This window comes from Lathyrus oleraceus, chromosome 1, assembly GCF_024323335.1.
Source record: "Lathyrus oleraceus cultivar Zhongwan6 chromosome 1, CAAS_Psat_ZW6_1.0, whole genome shotgun sequence".
NCBI classification, from domain to species: domain Eukaryota; kingdom Viridiplantae; phylum Streptophyta; class Magnoliopsida; order Fabales; family Fabaceae; genus Lathyrus; species Lathyrus oleraceus.
In genome coordinates this window covers 458,905,965-458,919,695 of record NC_066579.1, presented here as the reverse complement: position 1 = coordinate 458,919,695, position 13,731 = coordinate 458,905,965, and positions in this window count along the sequence as shown.

Sequence of the window (13,731 nt, the reverse complement as noted above, 5' to 3'; positions counted from 1 at the left end):
ATGTTCGGATACGCATTTCTTGAAACCAACATCGCTAAGAAATCCATCTATGAGTTTGTTCCAAGCTCTTGGAGCTTGTTTCAAACCATAGAGTGCCTTCCTCAACTTATAGACCTTTGCCTCTTGATTTTTTATCACAAAACCAGGTGGCTGTCTCACATATACCTCCTCATCAAGTGGACCATTCAAAAACGTAGATTTGACGTCCATTTGATACAATGGCCAGCTGTTGTTATTTGCCATCGCAACAACTAACCGAATGGTTTCATGCCTTGCAACTGGAGCAAACACTTCATCGAAGTATATCCCTTCCTTTTGCAAAAATCCCTTCGCTACTAATCGAGCTTTATGCTTGATTATCTCGCCTTTCGGATTCGCTTCCACTTTGTAGACCCACTTCACACCTATCGCCTTTTTACCTTTCGGTAAATCAACCAACATCCAAGTACTGTTCTTCTCAATCGAATTCAGTTCTTCTTTCATCGCACACATCCACTTTGGATCGCTTAGTGCCTCCTCCGTATTCACCGGTTCGGATTCGGCCATTAGAGCAAAGTGAATAAGATCATCCTCATTGTTGATCTCGCTATCTCAGAATAATTCACAATCACGAAGTCTTTGAGGCAATCCTCTTTGCCTTGTTGGTCGTCTACTTGATTCACCTGTTTCGGTTACAAAAGGTTGCTGTACAGTACCTTCAGCAGGCTGAGAATTCAAATTTTCCTGCATGAAATCGATTTCACCTTGAGGCAAATCGATTTCAACCTCACCAGAACCAGTTCCAGCAGCTCCAGAATGCTGATTTTCCTGCATGAAATCGATTTCATCTTGAGGCAAATCGATTTCCTGAACTGATATGGCAGATTTTCTGCTGTCAAACTGTCGAAACTCGTCCACGATCACATCTCGACTTATCACAATCTTCTTCTTACTCATATCAAACAGCTTGTAGCCTCCGGTAGGATGATAAGCAACCAGCAACATCATTTCACCCTTGTCATCTAATTTCTTTCGAATCTGACCCGGAATATGTCGAAACGCTACCAAACCGAAAACACGCAAGTGACTCAAACTTGGCTTGTGTCCACACCATACCTCTTCTGGAGTAACCTTGTCCAGCTTCTTTGTAGGACACATGTTTATCAAATAGGCAGTTGTAGAAACAACTTCTCCCCACAACTCTTTCGGAAGATTTTTCGCTTTCAACATGCTACGCACCATGTTCATAATCGTCCGATTTTTTTTCTCGGCAACACCATTTTGCTGAGGCGTATAGGGTGGTACAACCTCACGCACAATACCCTCATCATCACAATAACTCCCAAATTCCCTCGAAGTAAATTCTCCTCCTCCATCGGTTTTGAGAATTTTGAGTTTGTGACTACTTTGTCGCTCAACCATGGATTTAAATCGTTTGAACATATCAAACACCTGACCCTTCCTCTTGATTAGATAAATCCACAACTTCCTACTGAAATCATCAATAAACGTGACAAAGTATCGGTTACCTCCATACGAATTGACTTGCATCGGCCCACACACGTCCGAATACACCACCTCAAGAAGATGTTTGGTCCTATGACCTGTATCCTTGCTGAAAACACTCTTGTGTTGCTTCCCTTGAACACATTCAACACACAACTCAGCTGGAACACGATTCTTGGCAGCCCGGTCACCATACCATGTTTATGCAACGCGTCGAGGTCTCGAAAATTGAGATGACCAAGACGGTAATGCCACAACCACTCCTCACGACTTGCTGTTGTAGCTAAACATCGATGCTCCATTACTTTCAATGCTATCTTGAAAGTTCGATTGGCAGCCATCGGTGCTTTAAGTACCAAAACTCCCTTTCGGTCCAAAACGCGCAATACCTTGTTTTCCATGCGAATAATGTAATCTTTATCGAGTAGTTGGCCAATGCTCAAGAGATTACATTTTATTCCTGGAATGTACAGCACATCCTTGATCAATGAACGACCACCATCTTTCTTCACGATCAAGACATCTCCAACACCATCGGCGGATAACGTCGTATCATCGGCAAATCTCACTTTATTCTTCGTGGCTTGATTGATCTTGACAAACCAATCCTTTCTTCCCGTCATATGAGTCGAACAACCAGAATCCAAGTACCACTCATCGCTACTTTGAATTCCATCTCGAACCGTTACCATTGCGTTTTTCTCCGAACGCGTTTCTGCAGAATTGTCTGCACTGCTGCCACTGCTGTCCAGCCCTTCTCTCATGTCATAATTCTCTTTCGTGATCATCACAAGAAGCGTATTATCATCATTCGCTTCTTCCCAAGCAAACTTCGCCTCATCCGCGTGATTTTCTATTCGTTTCGCGTGGCAATACTTTGCGAAATGCCCAAGCTTTTGACAATTGTAACACTTCACGTTACTTTTGTCGAATGGCTTGTGGGTTCCTTGATCACCCTCCTTGGAGCTTCCCTCACCTTTTTGCCCCTTTGAATTTTGTGAATCTCTACCACCAAAATTCTGGAAATTGGACTTCCCTCTCGGATGCCCTTTCCTCTCCGATCGTTTACTCTTCTCATGAAGTCGCGCTTGCAATGCTATTTCCGACTTCGCTTTATCGTTTCCCCTCTCATCCATTCGTTGTTCATGAGCTTCTAGTGAGCTTTGAAGCTCCTCCTTCGACAACGACGATAAATCCTTCGATTCTTCAAGCGCAACGACAATGTTGTCGAATCTTGGCATTAAAGAACGCAAGATCTTCGACACAACATTTTGCTCTACCGTAGTTTCCCCGCACGACTTGATTTGATTCACCACACGCGTAATACGCGTCACATAATCGTTTATCGACTCCTTGTCCTCCATTTGCATTAACTCGAACTGTCGCTTGTGAGTTTGTAACCTCACCACTTTGGCTTTGGCAGCCCCTGCATAAGCCTTCTCAAGAATCTCCCACGCTTCCTTTGCGGAATCGCAATCGCCTACTTTTTCAAAGTTGTCACCATCGACACAAGAGTGGATCAAGAACAGCACTACCAAATGTTGGAAAAAATCAGAAATGGAGTGGTGAAAAAACAGTGTGTTTGGGAAAGATGAAGATGATAATGTGAATAGAGAGAGAGATAGAGAAATAGAGAAAGATTGAGAGAATTGAATCATATGGCATTAACCTTTCAACTATGACATACAACGTCTATTTATAGGGTACAAATTGGAACCACAAACAGGCCCAAGAATAACAGAGAAAAAAAACAGAATTGTAAAAATAATTTATTTCCAAAACAACTTATCCAATAAGTTGTTTTCACTGCGGTGCTTTTTAAAGCTTCTATCAAACATTTTAATTATTAAAGACTTCCAATAACTATCAAATTATTGGGCAAGTCAATTGATTATTATATGTTGATATATAAACTTATGGCCAATTCAAAACCACAATGTAGTTTTGATAAAGTCCATATAGAACATGGATATTACATAGTGAAGTTTAATGTACATGAAGATCATGAGAAGGTTTTTGGTAAGGGGTCTTGGATGATCTTCGATCATTATCTCACAGTTTATGAATGTTTTGACTTATGAAAGCTTATATTAGAATAATAGATGTGTATCGTTGTTAATTAGCAAAAATATGCAAAGAGATTTTTTGAATATCCCTATTATTAGTCAACAGTGATTTCGACACAAGTGGTTCCACACTTAATATGATATTCTCCAAGAATTGTGGGACATATGGTCATCTCACAAAAAAAATCAGTTACATTAGAATATACATTTATGATGTCAAAAGAACAAAAAAAACTTAAAATTATGATATCATTTATTTAAGTGTAACTACCAACTACCTAGATCAAGGAAAAAGTAAAGGGAAATTTCAAGGAAATTAACAAGCCAAGAATCAAAGAAAAAATCAAGCAGATATTATACGGCAAAATACTAATTGTGATTGGCATGTTACTTCTAAACCCTAAAAAAGAGTCAAATATATGCTATAAATTATTGAAACGGAGAGTATAACGAATATAAGGAAAAAATAATGGATATTATAGAAAAATATTGAAAAATAATAAGTTTCAAATCTATGGGAAATTGAAGAAATAGAATAAGAATGGATGAGATAACAAGGTAATGTGGAATTTGGAGTGGTGCAACATTATCATGAGAAAAACATGGGAAATGCAAAATTGGATCTTGTCCAAAACAATAACATGAAGAAAAAAATCAGATGAAAAATGAGGGAAAGTATACATGATATCATTATTACAAAAATCACATGTAACATCGGATACGAAATTGATTTAATCTCGGTTACAGAAACGAGATAACGAACGACGTTATGAAATGCTGTTACTTTAATTCTCGATTTTAGAATAACCGAAAAAATAGTTGAAATGTATTGATTTGATCCTCAGTAATAATTTTTACATTTTCAAAATTAGTGTCATTTACCTCTTGTTTATATATTAATTATATTGTTTATATAAAATATTAAATTAAAAATATATAATAAATTTTGAATCGGATTCATCGTCATCGTTGTCGGTGAAAAATAAATATTGGATATCTTGAAGAAGAGAAAATATTAGAGATCCTAGATTCATTAATCTTGAGGAAGATCAAATATCTGATATGAAACAAATAAAATAAATATTCATTTATATGATTATTTAAGAATATAAACCTTGAACCTAAATAATTTTCTGCTCTTGCAATCCATCTTAGAAAAAAAATTCCAAATAAAATAAATGTCTTCAGCGTTAATACTCATTAAATGAACGACAAATATTTATTTAAGGACAGTGATGAAACACAATATACACATTTATATTTTACCTCGGTTATTACTCAAAATTGAAGTAAAATGTGTTTCATTTTAAATAAAAAAATACAATAAAATATGTTTCATCCCAAACGCCTCGTACCTCTGGGTTTCTTTAAAAAACCGAGAGAAAAATATTTTTTTAATTACATTATTTATACAGAATATTAAAACAAATTGTTTAAACAAATCTAGATTTTGACAATGGATTCTTAGAGAACAACAAATCTTTTTAAATTTCTGATAAATTATTTGTTCCTACCAAGAGATTTTTTTTTTCTGCACTTGCAATATATCCCAAAGAGATTTTATTATCTTGAGCAAATGTTACGTTATTACTCAACAACTCCAAAGAGATTCCATTATCTTGAGAATAAGATAATTGTGCTTGCAATTTAAACAATGTTTAAGAATAAATTTCTCAATGTTGTTGACCGGAGAAAACAATAAATTAAGAAGAAGAAAAAATTGGTTGACAACATAAGAAGGTTATTCCAAAAATACAATAACAACATCAACACCATTATGTTATGATGGATTGTAAGATCATAAAAAATGTTTTGTTCATGATAGAAGTATTAGAAGTAATTCATATTTATTAGTTGTACTATTTTCTTAGCCCCTAAGCTTGTTAAAGGGTATTTTAGTATTTTATCTTATTCTAGTAACCCTAGTTTTAGCTTATAAATAGGGTGGGAATCATTGTAACTTTTATCATGTTTTTGTAGCCGTCATTCTTAATAGAATATTTCCATTCATTCTACCTTTGCACCAACAATTGGTATCTAGAGCTCCGGTTCGGATTCATTGGGAAACACGGGAAACACGACTGAACGTGAGGTCTTGTGTGTTTGATTTTGATTCTTAGATTCGTGTTGAATCTTGAACAAAATCTGATCAGAATTTTAATTATGTGGGTTGGGAAACACTGTGTGAGAAATCTGAGTGTACTGTGCAAGGTAGAAAGATGAACGGAAACGACAACATGAACACCAAACTTCCAGTATTTGACAGTAAAAACTGGAATCGTTGGATGATCCAAATGCGTGTACTGTTCGGTGCTCAAGATGTTCTAGATCTTGTCACTGATGGTTATGTTCCGGTAGCAGCAGACGCGACGAATGAACAGAAAAACGCGCAGAAGGAAGTAAGGAAGAAGGATCAGAAAGCATTGTTCTTCATTCATCAATGTGTTGATGTAAATGTGTTTGAGAAGATTGCAGATTCAACGACAGCAAAGGCTGCGTGGGACACACTGGTTAGATGTTATGGTGGTGACGCATCAGTGAAGAAGGTGAAGCTTCAGTCCTTGAGAAAGCAATATGAGAATCTCAACATGAAGAATAATGAGAAAGTTTCTGAATACATCTCCAGAGTGATTCTGATCACTAATGAGATGAAAGCGTGTGGAGAAACTCTTTCTGAAGAAACAATCATGGAGAAGGTATTGAGATCCCTTACCTCTCAATTTGATTACATTGTGGTAGCAATAGAACATTCCAAAGATCTGAGCACCATGAGAATTGAAGAGCTGCAGAGCAATCTAGAAGCGCAAGAGTTGCGTTTGACTGAGAGAACTTCTGAAAGGGAAGTAGAGCAGCAGGCTCTGAAAGCAACTTCTGATAGGAGGTATCAGAAGCAGTCAGAAGCCAGGAGAAGATCTGATGGTGGTCAGAAGTCAGAAAGCTCAACCTCTGATAGACAAAAGAATGCTCAGAAGGAAAAAGAGAAGTATGACAAGAAGAAGATTCAATGTTACTGTTGTAAGAAGTTTGGTCACTTTGCTAGAGACTGTTGGTCAAACAAGGAGAGAAAATCAGAAGAAGCAAATATAGCCAGAAGTTCTGATGACGAATCTGTGCTATTGATGGCCTCTGAATCTGATGATATGGATCTGATAGACTGGTGGTATATGGACACTGGTTGTTCAAATCATCTTACTGGAAACAAGAAATGGCTGGTTGACTTTGACTCTGAAAAGAGGACAAAGATCAGATGTGCTGATGACAAATATCTTAATGCAGAAGGTATGGGAAATGTCAGAGTAATTCTGAACAATGGGAAAACAGCATTGATTCAGAACGTGTGGTATGTACCTGGCATCAGAAGCAATCTGATGAGTGTGGGACAATTAATTGAGAAAGGTTTTTCAGTTACCATGAAGGACAATCTTCTAAAGCTGTATGACTGCAATCAGAAGTTGATTATGAAGTCAGAACAGGGAAGGAATAGAACATTCAAGGTGAATGTCAGAACTGCAGACTCAGAATGTCTTAGTGCAACAAGTGCTGAGAAGGAGAGTGAGTTGTGGCACAGAAGATTTGGTCATTTGAATTTCAGAAGCTTAAAACATCTGAATTCAAAGAAGTTGGTACATGGAATTCCTGCAATTAAGAAGCCTGAAAAGTCATGCAAAGTTTGCGTGGAAGGAAAACAACCACGATTGCCATTTGCGTCAGAAACTGCTCCAAGAGCAAAACATGCCTTGGGAGTTGTACATTCTGATGTGTGTGGTCCATTTCCAGTAGCATCGATTGGAGGGAATAAATACTTTATGTTATTTGTTGATGAATTCACAAGAATGACATGGGTATCCCTTATTAAGTTTAAACACGAGGTGTTTGATGAATTCAAGAAGTTCAGAATGAAGGCTGAGAATCAGAGTGGTCAGAAGTTGAAGATTCTTAGAACTGACGGTGGAGGTGAGTATAACTCCAAAGAGTTCCAGAAGTTCTGTGAGGAGAATGGAATTGAGCATGAGGTTACTGCTCCTTATACCCCTCAACACAATGGTCTTGCTGAAAGAAGAAACCGCACTTTGCTTGATATGGTGAGAAGCATGCTAAAGGAGAAGAAGCTTCCTCAGAAGCTCTGGGGAGAAGCTGTTGCCACTGCAACGTATGTACTCAACCGATGTCCTACGAAGAAGTTGAAGGAAATAGTTCCAATACAGAAGTGGACTGGAGATAAGCAAAGTGTTAGTCATCTGAAGGTGTTTGGTTCTGTTTGCTATAAACATGTTCCAGAAGCCAGAAGACAGAAGCTGAATGATAGAAGTAAAGTGATGATTCTGATAGGGTACCACAGTACAGGTGCATACAAGCTCTATTGTCCAGAAACCAACAAAATTGAATTCAGCAGAGATGTGATTGTGAAGGAATCAGAATTTTGGAATTGGGATAAGTCTCAATCTGATTCTGATGTTAGAACTTCTGAAGAAAGGTCAGAGTTAAGAATTTCTGAAGTTGGAGTAAACTCTGTCGTTGATTCTGATTCTGATAGTGATTCTGACTCTGGAGAAGACTCAGAAGATGAAGGTGACTCTGATGACCCAGACTCTGATGACCCAGACTCTGATGGTAATCCAGATTCTGGTGGCAATTCAGACTCTGGAAATATGCTAGACCCTGAAGATGATCAAAGCTCTGGAGGAAGTCAACCATCTGAAGCTAGAAACTCTGAAGCTCAAGACTCTGAACAAGTTCAGAGACCACAAAGAATCAGAAACATCCCCAGAAGATATGCAGAATTTGACATGCTGCAAGACACTGAAGTAGACTCTGAAGGAGAAGTTATTCAGTGTGCCATGTTAGTAGACTCTGAACCCATAAGTACAGAAGAGGCTCTTAAGCAGAAGCTCTGGCTGAAGGCCATGAAAGAAGAACTTGATGCTATAGAGAGAAACAAGACTTGGAAGCTGACAGAACTTCCAAAAGACAAGAAAGCCATCAGCGTCAGATGGGTTTTCAGGCAGAAGTTAAAGCCAGATGGTTCAATTGGCAAACATAAAGCAAGGTTGGTAGCCAGAGGATTTCTACAGAAACCTGGGCTGGATTACTCTGAAGTGTTTGCACCTGTAGCAAGACATGAAACAATCAGAATGGTGATTGCAATAGCTGCTAACAGGAATTGGCTTCTGATGCATTTAGATGTAAAATCTGCATTTCTGAACGGTCCATTAGAAGAAGAAGTTTACGTGTCACAACCTCCTGGAATTGTGAAAAAGAATCAGGAAGGGATGGTGTACAGATTATACAAAGCTCTATATGGATTAAAACAAGCGCCCAGAGCTTGGAATCAGAAGATTGATTCATTTTTCAAGAAGCAAGGCTTTCAGAAATGTGAGATGGAGTACGGTGTCTATGTTCAGCATACTTCTGAAGGAAATATGACTCTGGTATGTTTATATGTTGATGATATACTGCTGACTGGAAGTTCTGAACAGGAGATAGCCAAGTTCAAGAAAGTTCTGATGAATGAATTCGAAATGACTGATCTAGGCAAAATGACATACTTTCTAGGGATGGAGTTCAGATACTCTGAGAAAGGTATTATTTTGCATCAGCTCAAGTATGAATTAGAACTTCTGAAGAGATTTAATCTGAAGAATTGTAAGATTGCTGTCACACCTTCTGATACAAATCAGAAACTGGATTCTGACTCTGATGGAAAGGATGTGGACGATACAACCTTCAAACAGTTGGTTGGTTCTCTGAGGTATTTGTGCAGTACCAGACCTGATATTTGCTATTCAGTTGGGATGGTTAGTAGGTTCATGAGTAAACCTAAGTGGTCCCATTACCAAGCTGCTGTCAAGATTCTGAGGTATATCAAGGGAACTCTGAAGTATGGAGTATTATTTCCTTCTGGAAGAAAGGATGAGTCAGAACTTCTGAGTTATTCAGATTCTGATTGGTGTGGAGACAGAGTTGACAGAAGAAATACGTCTGGGTACTTATTCAAATTTCTGGGAGGTCCCATTTCTTGGTGTTCCAAGAAGCAACCTGTTGTGGCGTTGTCAACTTGTGAAGCTGAATACATTGCAGGTGCTGTTACTGCATGCCAAGCTGTGTGGATTCTGAATCTATTGCAGGATCTGAAGATTAAAGTAAACAAACCTCTGAAGCTAATGATTGACAACAAGTCTGCAATCAATCTTGCCAGAAACACAGTGTTGCATGGGAGAAGCAAGCACATTGAGACCAAGTATCATTTTCTGAGACATCAAGTTCAGAGGGGAGTGTTAGAAATTGTACACTGCAACACTCAGAAACAGTTGGCAGATGTTCTGACGAAAGCTATCAAGACTGATCAATTTCTCAGATTAAGGGATGGAATTGGTGTTACAAGTTTTGACGGAATATGAATTAAGGGATGGTATTAGAAGTAATTCATATTTATTAGTTGTACTATTTTCTTAGCCCCTAAGCTTATTAAAGGGTATTTTAGTATTTTATCTTATTCTAGTAACCCTAGTTTTAGCTTATAAATAGGGTGGGAATCATTGTAACTTTTATCATGTTTTTGTAGCCGTCATTCTTAATAGAATATTTCCATTCATTCTACCTTTGCACCAACAAGAAGAACATTGAAGATTTTTTTGTCTTATAATTCATCCTAAAGAATGATGCATATAACTTTGGAGCATATAAGTTATCTTTAGGATAAAATATGATTAATAAGTGTTTTTATAATAAAATCTGATAATGTAATCTCTCGGTTATTAAAGATAATCGAAGGAACAACTCATAAATTTAAAAATAAAAAATAAAATAAAACCAACATCACTTTTAAATAAATAAAAACTAAACTGTTTTATTTGAAATTCGAAGCATTTCTTGAATTATTTTTTCCTTCGATTATATTTAAAAATTGAGGGAATATGTGATATTTATTTAAAATAATAATTAAATATGACATGTCTTGCCTTTATACCTCGGTTATTTGTTGGATGAGATAAAAGTTTTATCATAATTAATAATGTATATTTCAAACTATATAGAAAGCTTAATCATCTAGTAAGACATTTTCATCCAATAATTTTAGAAACTCTAGTAAGGCAGTCTTCATAATACACCCTATGATAAGAATGAGTGTACATGCAAACACTCAGACAAACAAGGTTTCAAATTTTAGAAAAGTGTGTACATGACTTTAAGCCATTGTTAGGCTTTAAACTTAGTTTTAGAGTTGTAATACCTAAAACCTTATTTGGGACAAGTGTCTCGTAACACAAGCATTTTAAGATGCCATGATCTTCCCAATCCAACAAAATGTTGAAGCTCATTCAAATGCCTTGGGGCTTGTCCATCTCCCAATTCACCTGAGGCGTGTCCATCATTTTTTTTAAAATTCAATTTAATTATATAACTTATGTCAATAATAATAGAGAATAACATTTGTATAATAAAATTAAATACACTTTCTTTCCCCAAAGGTGCATTATTGCAACAAATTTATTTACAATGTTCTATTTTTTTCTTTTTACTAAACTATCAGAAATTTTAAGAGTAATGCAAATCTTGGAGCAATAAAAGGCTAAAAAAGAAACTATTTCATTTATTGTCATGCAATGAAAGGCTAAAAAAATTAGGAGTAATGAAAGGTTAAAAATGAAACAATTCCATTTATTATTATGTGATCTCTTTTTTAGGTGACTTAAAGAGGCAACTGCAATAAACCGAAATATTAAGAGATATTTAGTGAAAATTAATAGGGTAAATTCATCAATGAGAAAAAATTTATTTTATTATTTATAATAGAGCATGAACTTTTAACGCTATAAAGATATCCACTTGCCTTCTAAATTTTACATGCAAAGTAGAAAAAATATGCCTGAAATTCTCAAGTTGTTTAAAAAAATTATTCTATACTATTCTTTATTCTTTGTCGCATCACATGTTGTTGGTAAGCCAAAACTTTCATTCTTATAAGATTTTCTTCTTTATTTTACGGTTTTTATTCAAACTATTATCATGTTTTTGTACTATTATTTTATCATCTTTTTAAATTATAGGGGAAGATATAAAATGCGAAACAAATCTAGATTGCGTCAATGTTGGGACCGACACCATGTATTTTCTTTGCATTCGTAACTTGTGTCGTGGTTTTGTTCTCTTTGGTTGATTCTATGACTACCGACTACCAAATCCGTAAGAGTTCAAAATATCACATTAAGGAGATTAATCTAGTTAAAAAACTAAACTAAATGTATAAATATACTTTATAAAAGAATATCTCATAAGTTGTCATTTTTTTATTCTATGCCTACTTGATAATTTTATAATTTTATAGTTTTTCTATTTCTAATTTCATATATCTTGCATCTTCTATTTCTTTATTGTATGCCTACTTTAGTAGTTAGGTTGAACACAAGTTTTTGTTAGATGGATTTGAAGTGAACAAGAGTAAACTTGTGTAGTTATTGTTGGTCAAAATAAAAGAGAGATAAAGAGAGTATGAAGGAGAAACAAGAAAAAATAATAGTAAAAAGAAACAATAATGGTTATGAGAACTTTGAGGAGATGTTAAATAATAACCATTCATCTTTCTTGTTTTATTGGCTATAAAAGCCTTGTATCTTTCATTTGTAATCATCAGAACATAATTTCAATAAATTCTTTTAGTGTAATTGAGTTGTGAAATTTTCATGTGAGGAGAGGTTAATGAATTAATATATTTTATTTTCATTAAGTTTTTGTGCTTCCGCGTTAATTTGTTCTTCTACAAATCTGATAATATGGGGAAATTTTGCGTAGTTTCCTAACAACTGGTATCAGATCCAGTTGGTTGATTTTTCTAATTTTTTCTAGTAAAGAAATTTTTAGAGACGATCCTGAGAAAATCAGATTTAAGTGGGAGTGATGGCTGCAGACGAAGGAAAAATGAAAATTGAAAAGTTCGATGGTGTGGACTTTAGTTTTTGGAAGATGCAGATTGAAGATTATCTATATCAGAAAAAGCTACATCAACCTCTCATGGAAACGAAGCCAGATTCGATGAAGGAAGATGAGTGGAACCTTCTCGATAGGCAAGCACTTGGCGTTATCCGATTGACATTATCTCGAAATGTTGCTTTTAACATTGCGAAGGAGAAGACAACCGCTGGTCTTTTGAAGGCTCTTTCAAGCATGTATGAAAAGCCTTCAGCATCAAATAAAGTTCATTTGATGAGACGGTTATTTACACTTCGGATGACAGAAGACACATCAATTGCACAACATATCAATGAACTCAATATTGTAACAACCCAATTGAGTTCAGTTGGAATTGAGTTTGACGATGAAGTACGAGCATTGATACTTTTGTCTTCCTTACCAGATAGTTGGAGTGCTACTGTCACGGCAGTGAGTAGCTCGTCAGGAAGTACAAAGATGAAATTTGATGATGTTCGTGATCTGGTTCTCAGTGAAGAGATCAGGCGAAGAGAGTTGGGTGAATCATCATCCTCTTCAGTATTACATACAAAGGAAAGAGGAAGAAATTCAACCAGGGGATATGGACGTGGTAAATCAAAGGATCGACGATCCAAATCCATAAATCATCGTAGTTTCAATAATTCGAAGACTATCGAATGTTGGAATTATGGAAAGAAATGGCATTACAAAAATCAATGTAGACTCCCACCAAAGAATCAAGAGGTAAAGGATGAAGCAAATGTTGCTTCCACTTCAAGAGGAGAAGACGCGTTGATATGCTCTTTGGAGAATAAGGAAGAGTTTTGGGTGTTAGACTCTGGAGCATCCTTCCATGCCACTTCCCAGAAAGAATTCTTTAATAATTATGTCTCTGGAAACCTCGGTAAAATTTACCTCGGTAATGAGCAATCATGTAAGATTGCACGTAAAGGTGTAGTGAAGATTAAGTTAGGTGGGTCTGAATGGGAATTGAAAAATGTAAGACATATTCCCGACTTGACAAAGAACTTAATCTCAGTAGGCCAGTTGGCTAGTGAAGGCTACACAACAGTCTTTCATGGTGATCAATGGAAGATTTCAAAGGGTGCAATGACAGTTGCTCGCGGTAAAAAGAGTGGTACTCTTTACAAGATAGTGGGAACTTGTCACTTGATTGCCGTTGCGAAAAATGAAAGCCACAATCTATGGCACCAAAGATTAGGCCATATGAGTGAGAAAGGGATGAAGATCA